General features: G+C 42.1%; 2 long non-coding RNA genes across 3 annotated transcripts; one reads left to right on the forward strand and one right to left on the reverse strand.

Moving 5' to 3' along the window:
- Positions 1–8,139: 8,139 nt before the first annotated feature.
- LOC116667962 lies at positions 8,140–11,763 on the reverse strand. The gene is made up of 2 exons (XR_004324967.1): positions 11,631–11,763; positions 8,140–10,953 (listed from the first exon to the last, which is right to left on the reverse strand). It is a non-coding gene; the product is annotated as an uncharacterized LOC116667962 (long non-coding RNA).
- On the forward strand, positions 10,906–26,782 carry LOC116667963. 2 transcript variants are annotated; one of them, XR_004324968.1, is made up of 5 exons: positions 10,906–11,038; positions 11,600–13,008; positions 15,021–15,082; positions 19,819–19,901; positions 26,744–26,782. It is a non-coding gene; the product is annotated as an uncharacterized LOC116667963 (long non-coding RNA). The 2 variants fall into 2 exon arrangements; XR_004324970.1 differs by lacking the exon at positions 26,744–26,782 and adding an exon at positions 21,586–22,984.
- Positions 26,783–27,075: the final 293 nt, after the last annotated feature.

The raw sequence follows: 27,075 nt of genomic DNA on the forward strand, positions 1-27,075 counted from the left end.
TTTATGGGATACTATGCTTACAAAACATTTAAAGTTTGTTAAAAAGTGAACTGAAAAAAATCAGTGCATAAAATCTGATCATAATTATATGGAGGATATTAAAGGAACAAAACCTACTAAGGGAGAAAACACAGGAACATTATCAGACAACATTATCACAGGGCTTGCCTTTAGATGATAGGTTTATGGGTGATTATTTTAAAAAAAGGTTTTGTTTGTCACCTCTTGCATTTCTTGAATTCCCCCAACTTTTACCCAGAACATGCATGTATTTCTTTACACCAAAATCTAACAGACTTTCGTCAGCAACAACAAGGAAATGTCCTTCCTTGGGCATGCGCTCTGTGTGCTGCACTTTGCATTGGGGTCTTCTGGGATGGCCACCCTCTTGCTGAGATGACCAGTGACATCCATCTCTGGAACCAAATCCAGTAGGCATGTTCTACCCTCATTTTACTCCAGCAACATTTAATGTTGTTAATCAGTCTTCTTTTTTTTTTTTTTAAACCAAAGTATAGTCAGTTACAGTGTGTCAATTTCTGGTTACAGTATAATGTTTCAACATGCACATACATACATATATTCGTATTCAGATTCTTTTTTATTACAGATTACTACAAGATACTGAATATAGTTCCCTGTGCTGTACAGAATAAATCTTTTTTTTATATATACAGTAGTTAATTTAATCAGTCTCTCTTGACACTTTGTCTACTACTTTCTGAAACACCATTTTCTCCTGAGAACAAGCTTCTCTTTTTGCCTCCTTCTCAGTTTACTTTGATTATTTTTCCTCCCCTGATTAAACTCGAAATGTTACAATCACCTCCCATTCACACCTTCTTTGGTTACTGAAGGGATCCCATCCACTCCTGTCTCTATTTGACACTTTGTTGGCTTTTGGGTCCAACCCACCTTGTCTCTCTGCTGTGCACGGAGATGAAATGAAGATCAATGTGCCCATTGATACAGTCAACATTGGTCAGATGTGGTTTTCTTATCCTCCTAAGTTTAAAAATGAATGGAAGAAGAGGTTCTAATATTTTCTCCCCAAACCTCAACGGTTCATCTTGGTTACTCTCTGAAGTACGTGCAATCCCCTTGACAACAAGGGTTTGCGTTTTCCAAGCTCAGAGATGCTTTCCTTCTCTGGGCTAGTTGGATTCTGATTCTTTTTAAACAAGAAATCCCAGGCATCAAAGGGTTTTTCTACTGTCAATTTATTTTATATCCAATGCAATATCAAGTAGCGTTTAGATTGTACCTACACTAACTCCTACTCTGTGTTTATGAGGTTTATAGATGAGGTCCTTGGATATCGGGGCACTATTCACCCACTCCTATCTCACTGGTAATAGGGGAAAACACACACACACACACACACACACACACACACACACATACACACACACACAGAAAGTTTTACTTCAACCAGTGACTACATCAAAGTATTTTAGGGTCAAAAAAAAATTGATCCCAATAAGGAACACTTATAACTATTTCTTCATTAGAATGACTTCCATGGGGAGATCTCTTTATGGCCTTTAGTAATAAAATTGAAAAAAAAAAACAAAAAGACAACATAATTTTGGACAGATACCTGTTCCAGAGACTGTGACATACTCATTCAAGTTCTAACAGTATGTGGTGTGTTCTAGAGAAGAGATGCAATTATTTTAAGGTATTTGTTAATTTCATGTTTCATTTTCTTCCAGAAGAAAAGGAAGACTAAATTACATGATGAGTGTTTCTCAGCTTTGGGGTTAGAAAAGGAAATTTAAACAGAACCTATCAGACTCTTGTTAATCAAATGTGATGCAGACACAAGCTGCCTTAGCATCTCCTGGATGCTTATTAGAAACAGCAGTTCTCAGGCTCCACCCCAGACCTCCTGAGTCGGAATCTGCATTTTTCAACAAGATGTCCAGGCGATTTACCTGTGCACTGAGCTTTGAGAAGCACTGTTCTAGAATTGTGGATATTTGGACTTCTTAACATCCAGCTGTCTGTTGCTACCATTGATTCAAATCCTGTCTATAATAATCCTGGCCATTTAGCTCTTTCTTAGTTAATAAAAAATTGTAAGTGTAAAAATAATTTATTGAACTCAGGAACAAGGAAACAACATTTGAAAGTCAGGTGAAGGGTTTCTGTGTACATTTCACCGAAGAACATTTATTACGGCAAGTAAGCACATGAGTAGACGGCCAACATCATTAGTCATGAAGAAAATGCGAATGAAAACCACAACGAGATGCTGCCACACACCTCTCTGAATTGCTATGCTAATAGCACTGCTACTATCACTGCTCCTGTCAGTACCTGACGACGCTAAGGGTTGGTAAGGTTGCAGACTAACTCGGAATCTCGTACATTGCTGGTGGGGAAGCAAAATAGCAAAATCACTTTGGAAAACAGTTTGGTAATTTCTTGGAAAGTTAAATGCACACTCACTCTGTGATTCAGCAATCCTACCCCCAGCTATTTACTCAAGGAAGTGAAAACTTACGTTATACAAAAACCTATATGCAAAGGTTCATAGCAGTTTCACTGGTAACCCCCAGAACCTGGAAACAACCCAAATGGCTTTAACTGATGAATAAATGAACAAACACTGGTGTATCCACACAACAGAATGCAACCAGGCCATGAGAATCCCAAATGACATGACAACATAGGTAAATCTAAAATATATTACACATCATGCAAGTGAAGGAAGCCGGATTCCCGTTTGTACGACATTGTGTAAAAGGCAGAACCATAAGGATGAAGAACTGAGGATGGTCACTGGGCCTCAGGGCAGCAGGAGCATCTGAATACAAAGGGCAGCAGCTGTGTGTTGATGGAGCTGCTCTGTCTCCAGATCTTGGCGGTGGTTCCACTACTCAAGGCATTTGTCTAATCTCTAAAAATTGCACATCAAAAAGGATACTTCAGTGTATGTCTATGAAAAATAAAAGTACGCAAATCATGTCTCGTGTACAATGCATGATCTTCACTTTTCAGCCTGGCCAAGGAGACATGGCTCAACCAAAGTCATCTCACAAGCTGGACGTATAGGATGAGGTCACGTGATGGGAATTGAGGCAGCAAACATGCGGCCCTTCATCCCTCACCATCTGCAGACGTGGAGGAGTGCGGACTGCTTCCTTTGTTTTCCTTTGATCGCGCCCCCTTCTCTGAGCTGTGTTCTCTCCTGTAAATAAGTCACAAATGTTACCACAGAAGAGAGAAATGGGAGCACAGTGATTTGCATACTCTAATTAAACGGCTGTTTCATGCGCCTTCTGTCTTGGGTTATATTGGGATGGAAACAAAAGTGTGCCTCTGATTCAGAGTCTGGAGTGTTATCCTTGGGAACTGGAATGAGTAAAATAGGCCAGGAAGCTTGCTGCCTTACAACCTAAATGGGGCTGGCGTGTGGCACTGCTCGGGGCAAACACCTGGCGTCACCGTCCTTAGCGGACTGGCCTTTATCTCAGGTAAGTAGGGCCTTTCGGTTGGATCTCTTCCCGACAGGTGTGCAGGGAACGATGAGAGTCTGGCCCGTGGGTGAATGACTGCTTCTCATCCATGGAATTCATTTTCTTAGTTGAAATGCTGCATAATCTGGTGGAGAGGGCACTGAATTGGAAATCCAGGATATGGGGACCTTGCAAGGACTTTGCTGCTGACACCCAGGTGAGCCCTTTCACAGCTCCATGCCTGAAAGAACTCAATCATTATCGTGATTGGTAATTCGTAATAAAAATGCAGACGATTTACGCATGGTTTTTAAATTTATAAAATGCTTTCGCACAGGTTAACCCTTTTAAGCTGCAGGTTCACATCTGGCAAGAGTAGCTAAGTGGCCTTCAGCGTTTGGTTTTACAGACTGGGAGAGCTGTCAGCTCCCATCCTTCCTTCCATCTTCATTCTGTAAAGATCTTTTAGTTAATGAAGCAGATTTGATACTGGACCGGATGTATTCCTGAATCAAAGAATTTAAGACCTGGCCTTTTCTTTTTCTTTTTTAGTATTAAAAAAATACATTATAGATGAGTTAGTGAGGTCCAGAGAGGGGAAGAGAGTGGGTAAAGGTCATTCCACCAGTAAATTACATTCTTAGAAAATTAGGCCTTAAGCCTGTGAAATATCACCTTATGGGACCTGAATGTGCTCACAACACGTGTGAAAGGGGCTGGATTGCTTTGTGTCTATCCTGACAGTGAGGGAGGATAAATAGAGGCAATTTATGAGATGCTCTGGGTTCTTTAGAGTCAGTAAAGTGATTGCAAAGCAGTGGTCGATGAGACATAAAAAGTAAGTAAAAAAGGAAACATGATTACGATTGGAGTGATGGGTTAAAATTTAAGTTAGGCATATTGAAGTGGAAATCAAGTAACTCATTAATATTTTTATAACTTATTGATCTTAATGTTAAATTAGAGATTGACTGTGAACCTCATGATCTTGATAAGAAATACATGTTCTCAGTCCTGTCCCCAGGGTGGTCCAGCAGTGGTGTCTTCCTGTCCCTCGGCACTTGTGTGGAAAGCATGGTCAGGTCATGGATACTCAGCACCCACGTCATCCTGCAACACTAGGTGGTTCTTGAGCTGGGGAGGCTAGGGAGAAGCAGGACTCCCTGGAGGTCAACTGATCCCATGTCTCAAGATGGAGAAAAATTAGGATGGGCTTTGAGCTACAATGAATGCCGGAAGACAAAGAAACTTTAAAAAATTGTCGAGGGTCAAATCGCAAGGACAAAGGAGATAGTGCTAAGAAACTCCTACTTGCCAAGTTATAACAATTGAAGCATCAAACGAGAATAGTAACTCTCGCTAATTGGAATGAATTGAGTCTGTAAGGAAGCTATGACATTCAAAGATGAAATAAGTTCATTAAAATGTATAAGATGATAATTATAATACAAAAGAAAGGTGAATGAAATTTTTAAATTGACTAAGATTGGTAGAGAACTATTGACATATATGACAGTGACATTTTGTTTTCCCAAGTACGTTTGTATAAGTAATATGCATTTTTTTCCCCTTAGGAAAGATAAATTATACCTAGAGCAGCAAAGGCTGTTCGGCTCAAGAGATTATGGACAAAAACTAAGTGGAAAGCATTCCAGTGGGTGGACACATGATAGACTGGCCCAAATTCAAGATGAAGTCCTGAGAGGTCCACTCAGCCTCTCATCTCCTACAAAATGAAGGGTCTGGATGACTCAACTAATTTTACTGAGATGCAAAACCTGTAAGTTGAGTGAAACTTTAATTTGAGGCTCAACATCCTGTACTAGTTTGTTAGGGCTTCTGGAACGAAGTACCACAGACTGGCTTAAACAGAAACTTCCTGTCTCTCACTTCTGGAGGCTGGAAGTCCAAGATGAAGGTGTCAGCAGGGCCGGTCCCTTCTGGAGGCCACAAGGGAAGAATCTGTCCCAGGCCTGTCTACTTGGCATAGAGGTGGTTGTCCTCTCTCTGTGTGTTCATACCTGTCTTCCTCTGTATGTGTCTGTATCCCAATTTATTCTTCCTGTAAGGACACAAGTCAGGTTATGGCCCACTCATAAAGGGCCTTGCTTTAATTAAATTACCTCTCTAAAGACACTGTCTCCAAATATGGTTTCACTTTGAGGTACTGGGGGTTAGGACTTCAAAATATGAACTTTGGGGGCATATGAGTCAGCTCATAACACATCCCATGACACAGACATAATGATGGCAAAGAGCAGAGACACCCAACGCAGGAAAAGAGGTGGCTGTGAACACTCATGGACACACTGAATCAGTCTTGCTGAGGAATATGTGCTAGGGTTTGACTCACTTCAGGAGTTCAAACTATGGCCCTGGGTGTGGTCAATTCACTGATACTTCAACAATCCCAGCTGATCAATCACAGTCTTTTTGTTTTATGTTCAATAGCTCACTGTAACCTGGAAAGATACATTAAAGTATATATAAGTATGTGATTAATGGAGAAATTAACTAAACCTACCGGATCACTAATTTTCTCACAGGTTGAGTATGAATATAACAATACATTTTATAAGCATTATGATGTTTTGTGAATATTACATGTTTGTGAATGTATTTTTTAAGGTGTTAAAGCACTTAAGGAAATGTGTCACTGTAGGCTTATGCTTTTATTGAGATAGAGCATTTGAATAAGATTTATAATCAACTTTTTTATCACTTACAAAAAATTTATTGAAGTATAGTCGATTTACAATGTAAGTTTCAGGTATACAGCAAAGTGATTCAGTTATATATACACATACATAAGTATATTTTATTTTCAGATTATTTTTTCATTCTCTGTTATTACAAGAAATTGAATACAGCTCCCTGTGCTATCCAGTAGGTCTTTGTTGTTCATCTATTTTATACATAGTCATGTGTGTCTGTTAACCTCAAATTCCTAATTTATCCCTCTCTGCCCTTTCCCTTTCGGTAACCATAGTTTGTTTTCTATGTCTGCGAGTCTGTTTTTGGTTTGTAAATCAAATTTTTATCATTTTTTTAGATTGAATGTATAAGAGGATTTGCGAAGTTTCAATTTTGATTTATGAGTTGCACAATTTTATATTTAAATGTTTGGAGAAAATTTACTTAATATACTTATCATTCTAATTACACTGAAAAATAAAAAAAGAGCAAGTGGTAAATTTGATGGTTTACATACACAAAACCCCATTCAGAAGGAACCCTCCTAGCAGGACTCCAGAGGTGGTTTGGAGCTGGGAACAGATATGACAGCAACATTCCTGGGCACCTACGTGGGGCAGGAACTCGTGGCCCTTGCACTCAGCCCTCTCCCTTCCTCCCTCCCAGGACTCTTGGTTCTTAATTCTAGTGTAAAGGAAGGAGGCTGATATTCACTCAAATGTATCTTTCACTAACTTTATTCTTTTGCAAGATTAAGACCGCTGATGACAAAGAACAGTGATTCTGCCTCACTGGAAAACACCACGGCTGTTGCACTTCTTAAAAAGCTGGGAATGATGGAAGATAACCTGCCCCTCCAAAGAAATTTGCATCACAATAATTCCTATGACCACTCTCTGACCTTCACAAACCCTGTGTTTCCAGATTTCCCCACCTCCTTGCCTTTGCCTGTGTTGATATCCCTTCTTGTAGGACTCTCTCCACTCACCTTCACTCAGAGATGAGCAGAGAATGGGTCTCCTCCCCAGAAAGAACTTTACAGTATAGTCAGGGCATGTCCCCAACCTTCCAGAGTCTGCTGTTGATGAGAAAATTGATTCAGTAAATTTAATTCATTTAAGATGTCCAAGATTCAAGATATTACTAAAGTGTTACATTATTATTTACATTTAAAAGTAGGGGAGTGCTTAATGCTTAATTTGAAGGAACTATCTGAGTAACTAGACATGAATTCAAATCTACCTTATTAATAACTCCATGTGCCCATGACTATGCTATGTACCAAGTCCCTGATTTTAGTCACAGCATCACTGTTCAAGGGAAACTTACCTTATAGAAATGAATGCCAGTAGCTGTCATTTTTTGGGTACCTCTTCCAGGGCTGTTTGGTACTTTGTATACATCAATACATGAATTCCTCCCTCCACCCAGTGGTCTGTGTATTATTTGCTTAACAATGACAATGAGAGACTCAAAATGTTAAGGTATTTCTGGTAGTATTATCTGGGTAGGGCTGAAATTCAAATTTTGGCCTTATAGACTGTAAATCTAGCTCACTTTTGGCTAAGATTCAATGTTGCTTTATGCCTTGATTTTTAGTTTCTGATTTGTGAAATAGACATAATGACGCTTACGCATGAGGCCCATGAGAGATCCAATAATATTAATATAAAGAGAAGGCACGCCTCTCTCCATATGCAGCCAGGTGGCTGGGCATTTTCAACCTTCCAGGCCACTCTTCCCTGGAAACCTCAGTTTTGAATATATTTATGTTTATAGTTACATTTGCATTTATAGCTATACAACCATGAACACTCGAGGTGAAGTCTTTCCTGTACCTCAGTCTGGATGGGGCACAGTGTGGATGGATGGTGATGTGGGTACCCTCTTCCCCTTAACTTGGCCTTGGATCGGGATCTAGATTTGCCATTGTTCGGAGTAGGGTTACTGGATGAAGCAAACACTAATACAGAATGTCCAGTTATATTTAAATTGCAGGTAGACAACATTTATTTTTGGTATAAGTGTGTCCCAATATTTGTATACAACATCTGGGATGTACATACACAAGAAATAATTTGTTTACCTGAAATTCAGATGCGGCTGGGTATCTTGTATTTTATCTAGCCACCCTAACCATAAACCCTAGGACCAGATCTGGCAGCTCTCACCAGAGTCAGGCCCTTCCCGGGCAGAGAACCGATGAGTCAACAATTAACCGACCAGTAGACAGAGTCTGGGGCAGGCACTGAGGGTCAGCCTCAAAGATAAAAAAGACGAAAAGACAGGCACAGTGGACCAGATCAAACACCTCCAGGCCTCCTAGAGGGCTTGTCCCTCGTGCAAGAGGACAGTCTTTCCTCTCCTCTGATGGTGACCTGTTTTTCCTCTTTCATTTAAAGAAACAATTTTGGTTTTGTGCTCATCTCGAACTTGGGAAGCTTCTGGACAGATGGCAACTCAACTAATTGCTGGGATTTTTTTCTCTTATGGGGCCCCTGGATCTATCAAATCAGTATCATTTCATGGAGAATCAACTCTGTGAACTTTCAGTTGTTAACCACTCTTTTCAAGTACACTAAAATATGCCAAAAAAAAAAAAAAGCATCTTTCTATTTTCACATCTTATTTGGTTTTTCTAAATTTATTCCAAACTGGAAACCTGAGTCCTATCCAGTCATTTAGGTGGTCTTTTTGGGGTAGTGCATTTTCCGTAGAGTTGAATGTTCAGTCTTTCAGATTATTTTCCCGTTACCCCTGCGGGTTTAGCACAAGGTGTGCATTCATTAATGCTTATTTAAAAAATGAAAGGTATCCCATTTATCTACACCCACGTCCATAAATGACAAGTCAACTATCATAATAACTGTATCTGTAGCTGCCGTGAATGGGGCATTTAGTTATATGATTTCTAACTTTTGAAGTGTCCTGTTACATTTCACAAATAGAGAATCCAGGGTTCAGATGAGTTAATTTTGCCTGAGGTCACACAGATTAAATGTTAATAATGGTAGAGCTGAGAATAGACCCAGATATGTCAAACCTTAAAGTTTTCTCTTCTATTATCCTGCCTTTCAACTAACCAAAATAGTGCTTTAGTTTTACAAGGTGCTTTGATGTACTTTGGGAAATGTAAAGTGAATTGAAAAGAACTCTTGATTTGATGTCAGTATGCACGGATCTAAACCAGGGCTTCTCCAGCTCGGCGCCATCAACATTTCGCCTGGACGATTCTTTGCTGTAGGGAGTTGTGTTTGTGCATTGCAAGGTGTTTAGCGTCATCCCTGGTCTCTGCCCACTAGACACCAATAGCGTAATTCCCCTGTTGTGACAGTGCGCAGTATGCAAGCATCACCAAATGTCCCCTGGAGGCAAAATCATCCTTGCTTGAGAACCAGTGGTTTAACTGGATACTGAACCACGTGTGAGATCTTGATCAGTTCATTTTATTTCTCGGAGCTCAGCACCTCCACTGCAGAGCAGAAATTACAGCATTTGCCGACCTCATCGGGTCAGCACACAGCTCTGGTGAAATTACAGGAAACCACGTTGATGGAGGCCTACTGAGTGCAAGATGTCCCTGCAGACTGCACAGTTTCTTGCTTGGTCCACCGTCAGCCCTGTGGATGCTAGCAGTACCTCCAGTTCACGGATGTGGAAAGAGAGTCTCAGAGAAGTGGGGTAACATATTTAAGTTCACAGATTCAGCAAGCATGAGCGAGTAGAGTCCAATGCAGGTTAAGTTCAAAACAGATGCATTGAAAAGATGTGAAGTGATCTGGTCCACTCTAACCTATGGCCCATGTGGAAAACTTGACGGGTCGTTCCATTTGTTTATTTGGTCCATATAATCACCTTGCAATAGGACAAACAACCACAACTTTTATTTATTTTTTGCTCAGCCAGGCAGTCAGAGTAAGAGAGAAACTGGGAAAATTAGTACATGTCCTGAGCCGTACGATGTCCTGAGCCGACATTCCTTAAGTTCCTTTGTGACTATGCGAATGGACATTCTACCTCACAGAAAGGACGCAGCCCACAGACAATCATAAAAGAGATGCCAATATAACCATTTCTTTTAAAATGAAAAGATGACACTTGATTCACATGACAGAAGAAGGCAATGCTCAGCCCCTGGATCTATCAAATCAGTATCATTTCATGGAGAATCAACTCTGCGAACTTTCAGTTTTTAACCATTCTTTTTAAATGGTTCTCAGTAATTCCACTGTTGTCATCATTTAAAAATAAATGTAATTTGGTGCTGTCTTCAGGGATTGAACAGGAAAAAAATGGTATTGTTTTGGCCAAAGAGAGAGAGAGGAAGATTACCAGAGGAAGGAAGTAAAGAAGGAAGGAAGGAAGGAAGGAAGGAAGAAGGAAGAGATATTAAAAAGGAAGAGTATGAAAACCATTCTAAGAAATTACAGGTAAGGAAGCTACAAGCCAACATCTTTTTCTTTACAGGAAGAAAAAGTGTGTTTAAAAATGTGCTGAGTCTGCTGAATGCTTGGGAATAATCACCCCTTGGACCTCCTAGAAGTGCAATTCAGTTGCAGACATGGCCCGCCTCCTGGCCCAGTGCCTCTGGGTGGCACACAGAGTGTCACTGGGGGCCCTGTCCCCGGGGAGCATCGCCAGGCCCATCATTCTTGCACAGGAGGAGGCTGACCTACACCTGAGTTCGCATTCTCCACGGAACCTTATGCAGCTTGGGGACCCTTCTGATGATTTTTGAAAGTTGTGGAGGAGACTTGTTTCCTTCATCCAGAAGCTGACTGTCTTTCTGTGCTCCCTGCAAGGAAGATTGGAGCAACTTAAACACTATAAAGCCTTGTTATTTTACATTAGAAAGAAAGTGTTCCCATGGGTGGTTTCAGGTAAGCCTCAGATCTAGTCTTTCAGTTCATAAGAACGGGGGAGGGGGTGTGTGTAAACGTGACAAGGTAGCTCCCACCTGGAAGAACATGCAGGAGCCGGAACAGAGGGCCCTGCGCTCCCACAGCCAGAGGGGTTCCTAGCAAGGGAAGTGGAGCTCCGTCCGGAAGAAAGAGGTGGCTGCACCATGGCTTCTATAACCTCTCCAGAGTCAGGAACTCAGATCCGAGAGTCAGGCACAGGAAGCGGGGGTTGGGGGTGGGGGAGGGCATGTCAGAAATTCAGCTTTCCGGATTTTTTTAATTGTTATTTTCTTCCCTCCTGGGCCCAATCACTGGTCCTTTTCATTCACTGTGACTGGTTTAGCCAGATGCAACCATCACATGTTCTAGAGTAGAAATCAGAATGAGGACTCAGTTTCTGCTCTGCCCCGAATTAGTTTTGTCATTTTAGGCAAATGAAACGATCTACTTTACTAGGCATGTATTTCCTTACCAACAATAGGATGATATTGTAACTTTGCTGATTACTAGTCTCCCACCTTTTTTTTTTTTTCCTTCTAGCTATGAGATCTATTTATCAAGTGAAACATACCTCACCTGGAACTTGGAACTCGGAACTCCATTATAGGGAACACAGACAAGCAAGAGCTGAGTTGGCTGGCCTGGTTGGCTGAGCAAAGTTCAGAGAAATGAGTCAGCAGGGCTTCCTGCCCCAAGGGGGCTCCCCTGGGGGCTTCTGAGGCATCAGCCAAAGGGATGCAGAAATCCTCAGGCATTTTATCCGCAAGGGTCTTTCACATCCTCGTAAGTCTACTCTGTACATGAAAAGAGAGCATGTGAGGAAAAACACCGAGCAGAACTGGAAGTGCATAGTTTTGTTATGACAATGATTGTGATCTTTGGCTGGAGCCGAAGGCCGTTGCTTCCGACCGAGAGAGGCACGTGGGCTGCTGGCTTCACACGACATTGGCAAGGACAAAACCCAAGGCAAGCTTCGGGAAGGTGGCCCAGCTTTCCTCTGTGAAAATAAGAGCTTGAGAAAGTATTGAGCAACTCAGGAAGAAAAAAAAAAAAAAGAGAGAAAGTGAGTAAGAGACTGAGCTGAATGGCTTTTCTTAGTAAAGTATTTCCTCTAATTGAAAAGCATATCACAGAAGCCAGGGTGATCAGGAAGCCCCCTGACTGGGGTTAGTCATGAGCCGACGCCCTCAAATTCTTCTCACTGCTGGATCAGTGAGGGAGGGAAAGGCTTGCTGGGACCGGCCCCCTCCCTCTGGTGACCGGGAAGAAGGACAGAGAGGCTCCTCTGTAGGACAGCTCATCCCACTGGGCTCCTTGCAGTCACAGGTGGGGATTTATTCACTCACTCACTCATTCATTCACTCATTCAGTGAGAAATAGTGCCTCTGCACACAGTAGAGAACACCTTTATATCCTTTCTCCAAGTTCACCAGCTGGTGAATTCCCCATGTGCCCGGCTTTAGAACACAGAGGCGAGCAAGGTTTCACAGGTTCACCCATCTCTGAAATCCATCAGGGCAGCAGTAGCGTCCTCCCTGAGAAGCCTGCCTCAGCCTCCTGGTCCAGGTGAGATGCTCATCCAGGTGCTCTCTGCAGTGCTTGTGTTCACCAGGGCCATCACATCCCCTGCAGTGGGAGCTCTGGAATGGTGGAGCCCGGGGCTCTGCCGTCCACAGCTCTGGTCCCAGAAAGCTCACCATGACCCCCCGGCACTGGTGTGTAGGAAGTGTTCAATAAACAGTGGCTGGGAGAATGTAGCAGCACCGTCACAGCACTCTGCGGCATCCGGTTCCTACCTGTTCTTCCCCCCTCTACCCTCCCTGTGGGCTGTGAGCTCCAGAAAGGTGAAGCCCCGCCTCTTCCTGCCTGACCTCAAGGGAACTGTCCTTTCTAGCGAGGGGAAGTGAGCCTGGTCTGAATTCAAATCTGGGATCCTGCCACATCCTGCAGTGAGTATCTTGTTTTAATTTCCTCATATCTACACATGAAAATGAAGACACATTTCCACATCCAGAGCTTTTTAGAAAGTGTAGAAAGAATGCCTGTGACCTGCCGAGGACATGCTGTAGCAAATGATGGGCACACAGTAATTACTCACTATTAATAGAAACTTCAATTTGTTTAAGCTTCTAAAGCTCATTGAATTGCTGAGAAAACAGTCTCTCTAGAGAACTTCTGCATACACGCCTGCCAGACTCACCAGTTTTTAGCATTTTGCCACATTCGCTTCATCATCTTCTCTTTATATAAATAGATATACAAATATATACACACACATACATATATTATGCAGATATGTGTGTGCAAATTATGAATTCTAAAATGATGATTTGTTTTTCCGAACCATTTGAAAGCGGATCACATGCATTCTGCGGTTTTACTTATTACGATTTCAGTCTATAATTCCTAAGAATAAGAATGTTCTCTTAAATAACCACAATACTGTGGCATTTAGGAAATGTGACATCATTACAACTCTTTCATCAGATTTACCTTCCAATGTCCCATATTTGTTAATTGTCTGGTTATTGTCCTTGAAGCCCTGTCCCCTTCAGTGCAGGATCTGGTCCATTTAGTGGCTGTGTCTATTTAGCCTCTTCAATCTGGAAGGTTCCTCAGTCCTTCCCACTTCCGTACGTTGACCTTTTGGAAGAATCCAGGCCAGTTGTCGGCTACCCTTCAGCGTGCGTTTGTCCCATGTTTCCTGATGATTAGATTCAGGTTATTCATCAGCGGCAGCGTTTCCTCCTCAGTGCATCCCATCCAGAGGCTGCGGTCGCCCCACCGCTGCTCATTGCTAAGGGAGATTTTGATCACACAGCCAGCGTGTCATCTGTTTTCATCACTGAGTAGTGACTGTCTTTCCCTTCTCAATGAATGACCCTTTGAGACCGTGCATGTATTCTCTTCCTCACCACGTTTCCCCCAGACGGGGCCTCTGTTGATGATTCTTGCCTAACTGACCCTCCGCAGGATGGCTCGGCAAGGGGACTGCGGTGCGCCACCACCCTCCGCGTTTTTATCACAGGCTTTCCGCTATAAGAGAGAACTGTCTGTGAGTAGGCAAGGTGGTGCACCTAAGGACACTTATCCTATTGTCAGAAGGAAATGGGGACCTGGGGTGCCGGTAAGAGATGAGGCTGGAGATGGAGGTTCGTATGTTAACCCTCGGAGAAGCCCTGAGAAAGTGTGGGAACAAAGAGAGGAATGAGGCTGAGAAAACGTGGGACATTCTGCATGAGAAACAAAGAAGATGCAGTTGCAGGAGGCTCAGTGGTGCAGAGAAGCTGAGCAGGAGCTGCGGGCAAAGGTGGGGTCAGGTCCCACTCAGGCCACAGTCAAATGGTTGCGGAAAGTCTCTCTACCCTTGACTCCGCTTGTTCTTCCATTAAACGGTGACCATCCTCCTGATCTCATAGTGTGTTCCTGAGTTTTAGACAGACTTTGGATCCAGAGTGCCAAGCACACTGCTTAACATCACGTGTGTACTCACTAAATGCCCCTTCCCTTCTTCTTCCCTTTGTGTTTTCAGACATTGCCATGGAAACACATCTCCGCTTACATTAATGTCCCTTTAAAAAGTTTGCAATTGCTTTAAAAGCTTGTTTTTTTTTTTTAAATCTAAAATGAGAAATTCTACATTTAATAACATATCATATTTCCTGCTAACAGTAAATTCAATGCAGGGTCCAGGCCACCTCTGAACTCAACTCGGAAGTCTCAAGAGATGCTTACATTTCAAAACTGTTTTAATTATTTTTGGTAAATTAAATATAACAAACTAATTATTTTGCATGATGATAATGATATCACCATTTTGTTATTATCAATAAAATATGTTACCAATAATTACTACTTTTAAAGTTGGATAGGTAGTATTTGCCAGGCCCTTTTCCAGAAGCTTTAGAGGATTATTTCTAATCCTTACAACTGCCTTGTCAATATTCTTTCCATTTTACAGATGACGACACTGAGACTCAGAGTGTACGTGTGATCTGCTGAAGGTCTTACTGTTGGAAAGGGGTAAGCCAGGCAGTATATATACTCTGTCTCCAGAATGTATACACTTTGCAGTCCAGATTACTTCCAGACAATGATTTGAAAACATCACGTTCTCCATCTGCTTCTTCTGAACTTGGCTTAGCATAGACCCAGATGTAATCTATTATCTAACTGATCCAGAGACGGTTATTCCTTGACAAACATCCTGTGCTCCCCCTTCATTTCCCACTTGCTCTGGCAATTAGGTTGAGGCCAAGGGACTCCTTCTGTCCAAAGAATCTGAAACAGAATGACACACGTTACTTCCAGGGGAGGCAGTTATAAGGTGTGTTTCTTCTCCCTTTTCCTCCCTGTGCTGAAGGGACCCTAAAAACAGCATGTTACAGTGGCTCTATTATAGATGAAGAGAGCATGTATCCCTGAATTGCTGGATGAAGGAGCATCCCAGACAAGCCACATTAGACTTTGCATGGGGAAGAAACCAACTTCTGTTGTGCTGAACCACTGTGATCATAAAGTTTACTTGTTACTAGAGCACAGCCTAGCCTACCCTGACTGACACACTAGGGAATCCTTTTTGGTGGCTAGTTACCATGGGAGACATAAGAACCTTATTATTTTGGGTGCCAAGGGAACTAGGGGACTCCACTTACTATCTTCAAGATAAAAATTGAATGACATAGCCTTTATATCCTTTTTAAAGGCAAATCGATCATGGTCATCTTCTTTTGAACAGGGGTGGAGGTTTAAAGAAAAACATATAGAGATTTAAAGAAAAAGGCATGGGTATCATTTTTTTGAGATTAAATTCAGCTGAGTAGAAAAAAAAAAAGAATCCTCTCCTCCAAACCAGAAGGCTAGAAGAAGACAACTGCTGGAAGAGGCAGGTGCACACTTGGGAGAGCATGCTTTAAATTTTGTTCCCTTCAAAAGCATCTGCAAACATCAGAATCTAAAAGAAAGGAATCACAACTAATGAGATGCCACCTGATTAGAGAAAATCATTTTTAAAATCACCGTGGGTTTTCACTTTTGTGCCAGAAGGCTGAACTTTGTCTGAATCTTATTAATAAGAGAGTGATGCCAAGATAACTAGGACGGATAAGGGATAAATACAGTTTGGCTTGATTCAGCTACAAACATCACATGTTCTGAAAGATTATTATGAGTGACTTTCAAATTTGTGTAACTCTTTCATAAAGTAGGTTTTTGTTGGACTATAAAAATATTTTTCAATTTCCCTGGATGAGAAATGGCAAAAGAGGTTAATTAAAAGTCAACTGAAGACTACTTAGGCACTTAAATGTGTAATTTCTTGAGCTTCAAACTTAAATAGCTCAGACTGTAAAAGAGCTGACTATCATGATTCATGCCTTTACTCGTTAAAAATTGTTTCATATTTCCTTGGTTCGATTTAAAATCCTGTCCTAAAAGTTTGCAGAATCCTAGGTTTTTAATAAGCAAGCCCTCATTTAGATGAATGAATGAATCTAAGTTTGCAAGCAAAGAGATGACTAACTTCAAGAGAATCTCTACGGAACCCCAGAACACTAGCTGCAGGTTTCTACAAAGCTTTTTCACTCATGCTCTCTCTCCAGCCTCTCTGCCCTCCACCCCCACCACCTTCCCTGGCCCTAGGTGGGATTATCCAGCTGGCACCCATCTATCAGAATCCTACTCATGGTTCAAGATGTGGTTCAAACTGTTATTGCTCCGGGATGCCTTTCTGACTGTGATGGTCTCTTCTTCTCTTGATTTTCTATTACTTTTTGGATGAATCACTCGTCACCTCACAAAGTTTGCATTGTCTTGCTACTTGTCTTTTAATACTTACATGGCTTATCTCTGCACTTACACTGTAGATTTCCTGGGATCTGCCAGTCTACCCAGGGCTCTGTAGGGCATCCCTAGCTGGGGCTTGATAGTGGAAGGAATTGCCAAGGCTCCCACGTGGTGCCTACAGTCAGGATCTGCGTTTGGCTCAGTCTCTACGGGTAAGTTACTCTTTTCATAAAAAGGAGGAAGACTATTGCGAATATTAACTAGTATGTATAAAATACATGAACAGCAAGTTCACACTGTATAGGGAACTATAGTCAATACCTTGTAGTAACCAATAATGAAAAAGAATATGAAAAGGAGTACGTGTATGTACATGGATGCCCGAAGCACTATGCTGCACCCCAGAAACTGACACACTGTAAACGGACTATACTTCAATTAAAAAAAAAAAAGAAAAAGAAAAAGAGAAGGCATAATATGCATGAATATGTAAGAATCTCTGAAAGAAGGTCAGTATACAAAGTGCAAGGCAGCTGTGGGCTCTTGTGACTGAGTGAGACAGAAAATTCCAGAACCTGGAAAACAGAGAATTCTAGGCAGGGTTTAAAAGTCATCAGGAGATATTTTCAGAGTGTACTGTAGAAAAATAATCAAATCTTGTTTATTAATATTTAATGTTAACTTTGAACATATGTTAAAGGAAGATTAAGAATTTTCTGCCATCACTAATAGAGTCTGAGAAATTGTGCTCATTATGGCCAAGCCATTTGTGTGATATGACAGGTAAGCCTTGTGTTACCTTTAAGAGCACCTTTCAGAACGTTTAAGACTCTGAGGCCTTCAGCTACTCTCCAGGCTTCAAGCCATCATATGTATTTCCCACCCGCCTGGAAGCACCCTTCACTTTACCAGGATAGCTTCTCTGCCAAGAATTTTCTTGTTTTATTTTGTTTTGTGTGTTAATCTTTCCCAGGATAACGTCACACCTCTCCTTAAGCCTCTCCTCTTCTGAGAAGCAAAGAATTATCTTCTCCCATCTTCCTTCCTCACCCCCAGTTAAGTTAGTTGCTTCTGGCATATGCGTTCTTCCACCTGCTAACGCTTTCCTGCTGTAATTTCTTACGTGCTTATCCCTCTTTCCTGCCAGAGTAAAGCTCTGTGAAGGCAGAAACCAAGCCTGTCTTCTTAGCTGCTGAATCCTTCTTCCCTTGAACAGTGCCTTGATATATTAGGCACTCCGAAAACGTTTGTTGCCAAAAAAAGGACACCTTCCCCAAACTTCAGGAAAGAAAGGAAGAAATCCAGGCAAAGCAAACTACAGTCTTGTCTTTCAGTTGTATCTGGCTAGAGCTGACCACATTATTGAAGAAGAGATTGACGTTTCCATTAGAAATCTACTGTGCAGTATTTGTAGCACAACGCATTGATCAGGAAGATAGTAAACAATTTAGAGTTCTCATTTCGTAGGTGAATTGTATTCACTTTCAACTACATGGGGTGTGTTATCCTAAAGTTTCCCATTAAAGAATCAGAACAAATTGTTTTATAGAGCTATGTCTAGATTCTGTGGCTCCCACCTGATTATTGCTGCTTATTTTTGTCCCCAGAATGCAGACTACGTTTCAGTGTCCACCTTAGACAAAGGCAGCCATGCCTAAGAATTGTTATTAGCACAAACTCATAGTTGCTGATCACTTATTATGTCAGTCACCATATTAAGTTATTGTCATCAATTACTGAAGACTTCAACCCCTGTATGAAGTCAGTACTATTATTATCCCAATTCATTAATCTATTCACCAGACATGTATTGAGTTCCTGCCCCATACAAGGCATTGAAATAAGCATCAGGGAATGCAGTAGGGATTAAAGTAGCTGTAAATTTTTGCCTTCTTGAAACATGCACCCTAGTGGAGCAGAAGACAGAAATAAGACAAAAATCAATTATGTTAAATGTTGAATGTCATAAACAAGCCTAGCAAGGAAGGGAAAAGGGGGTGCTGGGCTCTGCATTTGCATGGAACGCTCAGAGAAGGCTTCACTGATAAGGGACATGTGAGCAGAAATAGGAAGGAGGAGGAGATGGAGGCATTCAGATATCCGGGGAAGAACACTTCAGGCAAATGGAAGAGCACGCACAGAATCCCGAGGTAGGAGCAGGTGGAATACATGGGACCAGGAGTGAAGTCAGCGTAGCTAGAATATAAGAAGTGAATGAACAAGGCGGCAACTGTGAAGGAGGGACCGGTTGCCTGGGGTCTTATGGGTTATTTGGAGGATTGAGGTTTCATTCTGAATGACAGAACGTGTTGTAGGGGTTTTGAGATGAAAACCACACGAGCTGGCTCACAGCTTGGCCCGTCGGAGGTCCCCAGCTGCTGCTCTTCAGCTGCGAGTCTCCTTCAAGCCACCCTGCTTTCTCACGCCTCTCGGCTCTTCCCAAGCTGCCCTTTCTCTTGGAATTGCTGCCTTTTCTCCGGGGTTCAGATGAAGCGCTCTCTTCTTCAGAAACCTTTCCTCTGCCACCTCCTGCTAGTCTCATCTAGGCGTCCCTTCTCTGTGTTCCTGCTCACATCATATCAGTTTCTTTCAAAGACTCCTGACACAAGCAAGAGACGCATTTTACGTCGTGACTTGGTACACAAACCTCCACATTCACAGCCTCCAACACAATTGAAGCACTCTTGTTTCACCGGATGCTTGCGTCTTCGCTGCTGTGCAACACGCACTGATATATATTCTGGCCTGTTTTATTTCTTTTTGTTAAAATGCTGTCTGCAGCCTACTAAATTGATTTAATGACCTGCCGATGGGTCTCAACATACAGCATGAAAAACACTGCCCTCTACAGACCCTCATTAACACACTCGGCTCAAAATACTGACATCATTAGTATACTTGTCTGTTTCCCCTGGCAGGCAGTAAACTCTGAGGGTAGAGAGCATATCTTATTCTTCCTTTTTCTTCTATTTTAGCACCAGTACATGTCTGAGGAATGAATAAGTGAATGCGTGCATGCTCTGAAGTCTTGACAGCCGTCTACTTGGAGTTTGAAAAGGTAAGCAAGTTCCCAGGACATTGAAATGTTTACATTAGACTTCGTGGAAGTTTCTCCCTTGCCCAATGGCTGTACTCCTCTATTGTGCCTTGGATGCCAATGGTAAGGTCAGCCCAGGAGTCTTACTGCTCTGGAAAGTTCTCTTTTCCCACTTCATGTGTGTTGTCAGGACAGGAGCTACCACGATCATACAGAGCTATTTATTTGGCCTTAGATGATGGCCCAAGGGTGGGCACCCAATAGGAGGTGAGCTGTTTTCTAAGTCTGGACCAGAAGGAATGTGAGTCAGTCCGTCCCCAGAGATTGGGAGACATGTTTCCTGCTACACGGAGCAAGCCCATCTGTAGAAAGAGAGTGAGGGTGATGCAGGGACTATAGGCACAAGCAGGGGTAGAGACTGAGAAAGAGGACACATTGTAGCAGCATCCTGAGCCCCTGGTTCCAGTTGGTATATATATATATATATATATATATACACACAATGGAATACTACTCAGCCACAAAAAAGAATAAAATAAAGCCATTTGCAGCAATGTGGATGGACCTGGAAATCGCCATTCTAAGTGAAGTAAGCCAGAAAGAGAAAGAAAAAATACCATATGATATCACTTCTATGTGGGATCTAAAAAAAAAAGACATATGAACTTATTTACAAAACAGAAGCAGACTCACCGACATAGAGAACAGACTCGTGGGTACCAGGGGGTAAAGAGGGTAGGAAGGGATAAACTGGGAATTTGAAATTTGCACCTCTAGGGAATGATGGAAATGTTAGGTATCGTGATTGTGGCGGTGGTTTCATAGGTGTGTACATCAAAATTCATCACATTGTACGTCTGGAATATGCATAGCTTACTGTAAAGAAATTACACCTCAACAAAGTTGTTTAAAAGAAAACAATGGGCCCTATGTTTCTCCCATTAAGTCATTTAACCCTGTGTTCAAATGCCTCAGTATTTGGTGGACACCAAATTCCCCTTTTACTTTTGCCAATTTGATGTCGGTTTTCCGTCACTGGGAAACAGAATTCCCAGATCACACATATGACTTGTCAGAGTCCCAGACGAGCATCTGGTCAGGTGCACTGTGACTGGTGGTTGTGACTAAGACTCTGTTCCAGACACCACCATCACCCCAAGTCAACCAGGAAGGCGGCCACGGAATGTTTTGCTTGGGAGGACAAAGATTCTTCAGTTTAGACCAGGAGACACAGCCAGGGTTGCTCTGGAAAGAAAAGGAGGAGGGTTTTTTCTTCCCACTTATACACTAGAAGAGCTTGGAGAAATCATTTTACACAATGTATGCTGGTGTTTTGTTCCTCGATACTTTCATCGATAAAATCAACACAGTTCTAAGTTTTCTTTTGCAGATTTAAAAAGATCCCAAATGTGAAGAATATAGCTCATTTTTGACAAAAAGTAACACTCAGTATATGTCTTCTGACCCTCCTTTTCTTGTAAAAGTCATGAGGTCGCCTTCTAATTTTTCAATCATGCTCCTTTTTAAAAGTTAATTGTCTTTGGTAAAGCAGAGATGTCCTATGGCCGAACTGTTCTTTTTCTTTAGTTTTCTAGTCTCTTCTCATTTGCTGAATTGCTCAAACTCCCCGTGATTTGAATGTTTGGTCTGAGTCATAAATAGTGGTAATGACACCGCATCAAATAAAGATGGTTTCATTTTTCAGAGCCGTCCTGGAAATGACTTGCTAATGCCCCAACATGGCGCTAGACAACACGTATTTCCCTGGATAGAGCAACCTCCCCCATCGACAATTACTGCCTCGGCAAAATTGCCTGTCCCTCTTTCCCAGATGGATAATGAAGCAGCTTGTCTTGTCAGAGCCTGATGCTGAATTGTCAGGAAAGACTGAGTTTCGGAACCTGCGAGAATCTCGCAGCGGCCAGCATCTCACCGCGGGAGGCAGCCAGTGTGGCTGCCAGATTTGACTTCTCACTTGCGTGTGTTCGCCTGAGAACCTCAGGATCCTACCTTTGAGTCCTGGGGTGGCCTGTGTCATTTCAGCCCGTCAGGCCGAGGTGGCTTTGTGCTGGGATAGTGTCCTGAATCCTGGGCACACTGGCATAAAGCCCTGTCTGCATCCTGGCCCAGAAAAAACAGCGGGTGGAAAATATGGCGATGGTGGTAGTTCCATGTCTTTCTCCTGTGTCTGAAGAGCTCCAGCACCTGGAAAAACAGTGCATAGAATTGTAGGTCAATGAAGACAGAGAACCACAGAAGAAGTTGAATATAATCTAGACCCGGGTTCTCAATGGGCAGAGGTGGGCCTGGGGTAGATTGGGAGAATGAAGATGGGTCAAAATCTCCTGTGGATTTTGGCCATATTATCCAAGACCCTCTGCTTTGAATTCTGATATTCAAGGAGACTGTCAGGATTAATTTCTCTCTGGTTGTTCGATTTACAATTAAACGGATCTCCCAGATGACTTCAATATCATTACCACACTCAGAAACGTAACTTTCCCCCAGCCCATTCCTCCCTGGAAACCCCCTTTACTGTCATGGCCATGGATTCAATTACAGTGTTCTTACATTACATAGGAGAGAAAACTGGGTGCTGGTGGAGTTGGCCCTGGAATTTAGTGCTCGGGCCTCTTGATTAGTTTTTTGATTGATTTTTTGTTTTTTATTTGTGAAGTATAGTCACTTTACAATGTTGCGTCAGTTTCTGGTGTGCAGCACGATGCTTCAGTCACACGTGAATGTGCATATAGTCATTTTCATATTCCCTGTCACCGTAAGCTACTACAAGATATGGAGTATAGTTCCCTGTGCTATAAGCTTTCTTTTCAATATTACACCAACTCTCCCAGACTCAGAACCCTCTACCCCACCCCACCTCACAATCTCCTTGCGCCCCAAGAAGAGACCGTACTCCCCTTGCAATCAGTGCCACGACTGCGGAGAAGACGGCTTTGACATCACTTAGCTCATTCACCTCCTGCTTTTCTGCAGACTATGACTCAAGACTCAAAGGAGGAAAGTGGGGTCTTTAAGATGAACAAGCCTGTTAGTGAAAGAAGGAGGCCTAGTGCTTACGTTGATGGAACCTAATTTGCTTTGCTTTGTCTGATCATGTTCATTACTTCTTTTTATTTTTTATTAAGTATAGTTGACTTATGATGCTGTTAGCTTTTGATGTACAGCATGGTGTTTCAGTTACACATCTATGTGTATTCTTTTTCATATTCTTTTCATTATAGGTTATTACAAGTTATTGAATATAGTTCCCTGTGCTGTACTGCAGGGTCTTGTTGGTTATCTATTTTATGTATAATAGTCTGTATTGGTTAATCCCAAACTCCAAATTCATTCCTCCCCCAATATCCCCTTTGGTAACTATAAATTTGTTTTCTATGTCTGTGACTCTACTTCTGTTTTGTAAATAAGTTCATTTGCCTCATTTTTTTTAGATTCCACATATAAGTGATATCATATGACATTTGTCTTTCTCTGACTTACTTCACTTAGTATGATGATCTCTAGGTCCATCCATGTTGCTGCAAATGGCATTAATTTTTATGGCTGAGTGGTATTCCATTGTATACATATATCACAAATTCTTTATCCAGTCATCTGTCCATGGACTTTTAGGTTGTTTCCATGTCTTGGCTATTTAAGTAGTGATGTTATGAACATTCTGGTGCATGTATCTTTTCAAATTGGAGTTCTCTCCAGATATATGCTCAGGAGTGGGATTGCTGGGTCATGAGATACGTCTACTTTTAGTTTTTAAGGAATCTCCATACTGTTTTCCACAGTGGCTTCCCCAAATTACATTCCCACCAACAGTGTAGGAGGGTTCCCTTTTCTCCACACCCTCTCCAGCATTTATCGTTTGTGGACTTTTGAATGATGGCCATTCTGACTGGTGTGACATTCATTACTGCTGTCAGATATCTTTTTGTGATGTGATCAATATTAATTTAAAAATGACATATGGATTTGTGGCACAGATCACCACACTGTATTGTCATCTCAACATCATGCGTGTCCAGGGTGAAAAAGGAAAGATCCCTCCTTTCAAGGATCCTACGTACAGGCACAGAGGTTGGAGGACGTGTACTATGGCAAAGCTACTCAAGAATGCAGTCAGCTATGGTAGTGTTGTTCATGCAGAATTTAAAAAAAAAAGAATAACCACATTAAAAAGCTGCAGCAACAAAACCAGTGTTGATACGGAAACGTTGTGGACTTTTCCCTGATACTCATTCTGCACGATGACAGCGTCTCTGTTTTCCTCTGGGAGTCATTCCTCCCGTCTCATCCACGTGATCTGAGCACATCAGGAGGAAGGACTGTGACCCAAGACTCGTGTGTTCGATTTCTTGGTACAACTGTAACAAACTACCACAAGCTTAGAGAATTATTATTCTAGAGGTCAGAAGTCCAAAATGGTTCTCGTGGGGCTAAAATCATGGTGTCATCAGGCAAGGCTGACTCCTTGCAGAGGCTCCAGGAAGAGAACATGTTCTCTGTCACTTCCAGCTTGCACTTCCTGCTGGCATTCCTTGGCTTGTGGTTACTTTGATTACCGATTCCATCATCACATTGCCTGACGTCTGACCCTTCTGCCTCCCTCTTATAAGAGCCCTTGTGATTACCTTGGGTGCACCCCAATCATCCACGATAATCTTTTCATCTCAAGATCCTTAACTTAACCACATCTGAAAGGTCTCTTTTGTCATGGAAGTTATGATAGTCATAGTTTCCTGGGACTATTGAACGTCTTTGGGGCACTGTTAACTGGCCTACCACAATTTATCAATCAAAGCATCAAATTCTCCCAGCAATTGTTGTCGTTTGGGTGAACAAGTGACTCCAATCAGAGGGACTCCTGGGACTTGTGCAGGCGCTAACAGGAAGAGGCTCTCCCCCCTGGCCTTGGGCTGGGGGCATTGGGAAGCACCTGCTTCACCGCAGCCCCCCTGCCAAACCATGGTCAGGGCTCGTCTCCTAGCGAGAGTCACTCCATTGACTGAATCTCTTGGTCGGGTCTACAGCTGGACTTTCTATTTTGGAAGTAAATGTGCTTCCATTTGCCGAAACTGGTTGATATTCTTTTTGTCATATGCAATCATAGAAAGTCCTCTTAGTGATAAACAATATAATTTTATTGTGTTCTTACTTTCTACCCAGTGCCCTCCTAAGAGTTCTACACAGATCATCTCACTTTGCCCTCACACAGCCCTGCAATAACCTGTTGCCTGTTACTGTCCTCACTTTGTATGTGGAAGTTTGAGGCTTACGCAGTTTGAGGGTCCAGCTCAAGGACACAGAGCAGGTTAGCAGGATGTCCTGGATCTCACATTCTGTTTTCAGAGATTTAAGCACTCTGCTAAAAGTATCTTTGCTACATTACAGGAAAAGCCTGGGTAAAACGGTAAGGTCTCTATAATAAAATTATAACAATGTAAACAAACTCTGCATAACAACCGTCACAGGAAGAGGTGATAGCTCTTGGGAGCACTAGGATACTTTTTTCGGAAAAAAAGTATGTTCTATTTTTTTAATAATTAGTTTATCACTTTTTAAAAATGGAAAATAGCTTTTATTTAACCAGAGATAAGCTCCTTCCCTACAAAACTGTGTGTGGGTGTCAATTTTGTGATCATAAGAACAGCAGATAAGGTTTTGAAGCCTAGTGTAACCGTCTGCTAATTGCTGCATTTACCTCCATTCTTACTGGGAGTTGGACTGAAAATGCACATGTGTGTGTCGCCCATCGTGCTGTTGACACTAATAGGAAACTTACGGTTATTGTTTCCTGGCAGAGCGCTGGATAAGCAGGTCTCTGATAGACAGAACTCTAGTAGGGTTTTGAAATGAGTTTGTTTTCCAGCAGACAGAAAACTTAAATGTGCGTTGACGTGCGTCTCTGCAGAATTCCATCATGAGAGAGGGAGGGTATAGCTCAAGTGGTAGAGTGCATGCTTGGCATACACAAAGCCCTGGGTCCAACCCAGAGCACCTCCTCCAAAAATAAATGAATGAGTAAACCTAATCACCTCCCCCCACCCCCCAAATTATTTTTAATTAAAAAAAAAGAATTCTATCATGAGCACTTTTTCAACTTGCCATTGAGATATTAACTTGGTTAGTGAATTCCTCTTTGACTTTTCCTTCTCACCGTGTCACACCATCTCATTTAATCCTTCCAAAAACTGTAGGAGGTGGGGAAAACTTTATTTTTCAGATGAGGAACCTGCAGCTATGAGGTTATGCAATTTGCTCAAGGTCATGTGGCAAGTAAGAGTGACAGCTGAGACTAGAACTTGGGTCTTTCTGATCCCAGAGACTATATCCCTTCACTTCACATGCCTGGGTTTTCATCTCCGAAATTCTGTAGCTTTACACGAAGCATCACATGGCTTAGTGTCCAAATGTGAGCCATCTTCCTCGTTCTGGTGTTGTTTTATTTATATTCATCATAACTGTACAGCTTTGTGTTTATACAGCACTTACTACTGAGAAAGAGTGAAACTCAGGCGACCATATGAGCTTCAGAATTAGACTTGGATTTGGGTCCTGGCCCTACAAAAGGGGACAGTGTAACCTTGGGCACTTTACATAGCTTTGCCAGACTCTGGTTTCCTCATCTGAAAGTGGAGGAAATAACTGCACCCTCACAGGTTTGCTGAGAACAGTAGTAAAGACGTACTCCCAAAGTCTGTCACAGTGGAAGCTGGGTACGTGTTCAGTTTTCTTTCTCCTTTCAGCAGGTTGGGTCAGCTCAGTGAACACATGGCCTGATGTACTAGCTAAATTAAATGAAATCTAAAACTCTTCTTTCCTGTTCCCTGATTTCATCCATCTCTCACAAGGAAGCATACCAGAACAAGGAACAGCTGGCTTTCTGTGAAAACCCTCCATCTTTCAGGCCAAGGCGGAATTCAGTCCATAGATCAGAGGCACGTGGATGGTTTCATTTTTATAGCCTGGTGAGTGGTGCGTTTGGCTTCTCTTGTTTTCTTGTATCTTGAGGTCAAAGAAATGATGCAATACATGATCACAAGTGCCGACCCTTCATTTCCCGAACATCTGTTCAGAGCATATGTCTGCAGAGACAAGTGAGGATTCATCTTTCCACGATCTGATCTCTTAGGTACTGGTGCTTTTGAAGCATGGTACATTTATTTTGACTCTTTCTGACAAG

The sequence above is a fragment of the Camelus ferus genome, chromosome 2, assembly GCF_009834535.1.
Source record: "Camelus ferus isolate YT-003-E chromosome 2, BCGSAC_Cfer_1.0, whole genome shotgun sequence".
Lineage (NCBI taxonomy): Eukaryota > Metazoa > Chordata > Mammalia > Artiodactyla > Camelidae > Camelus > Camelus ferus.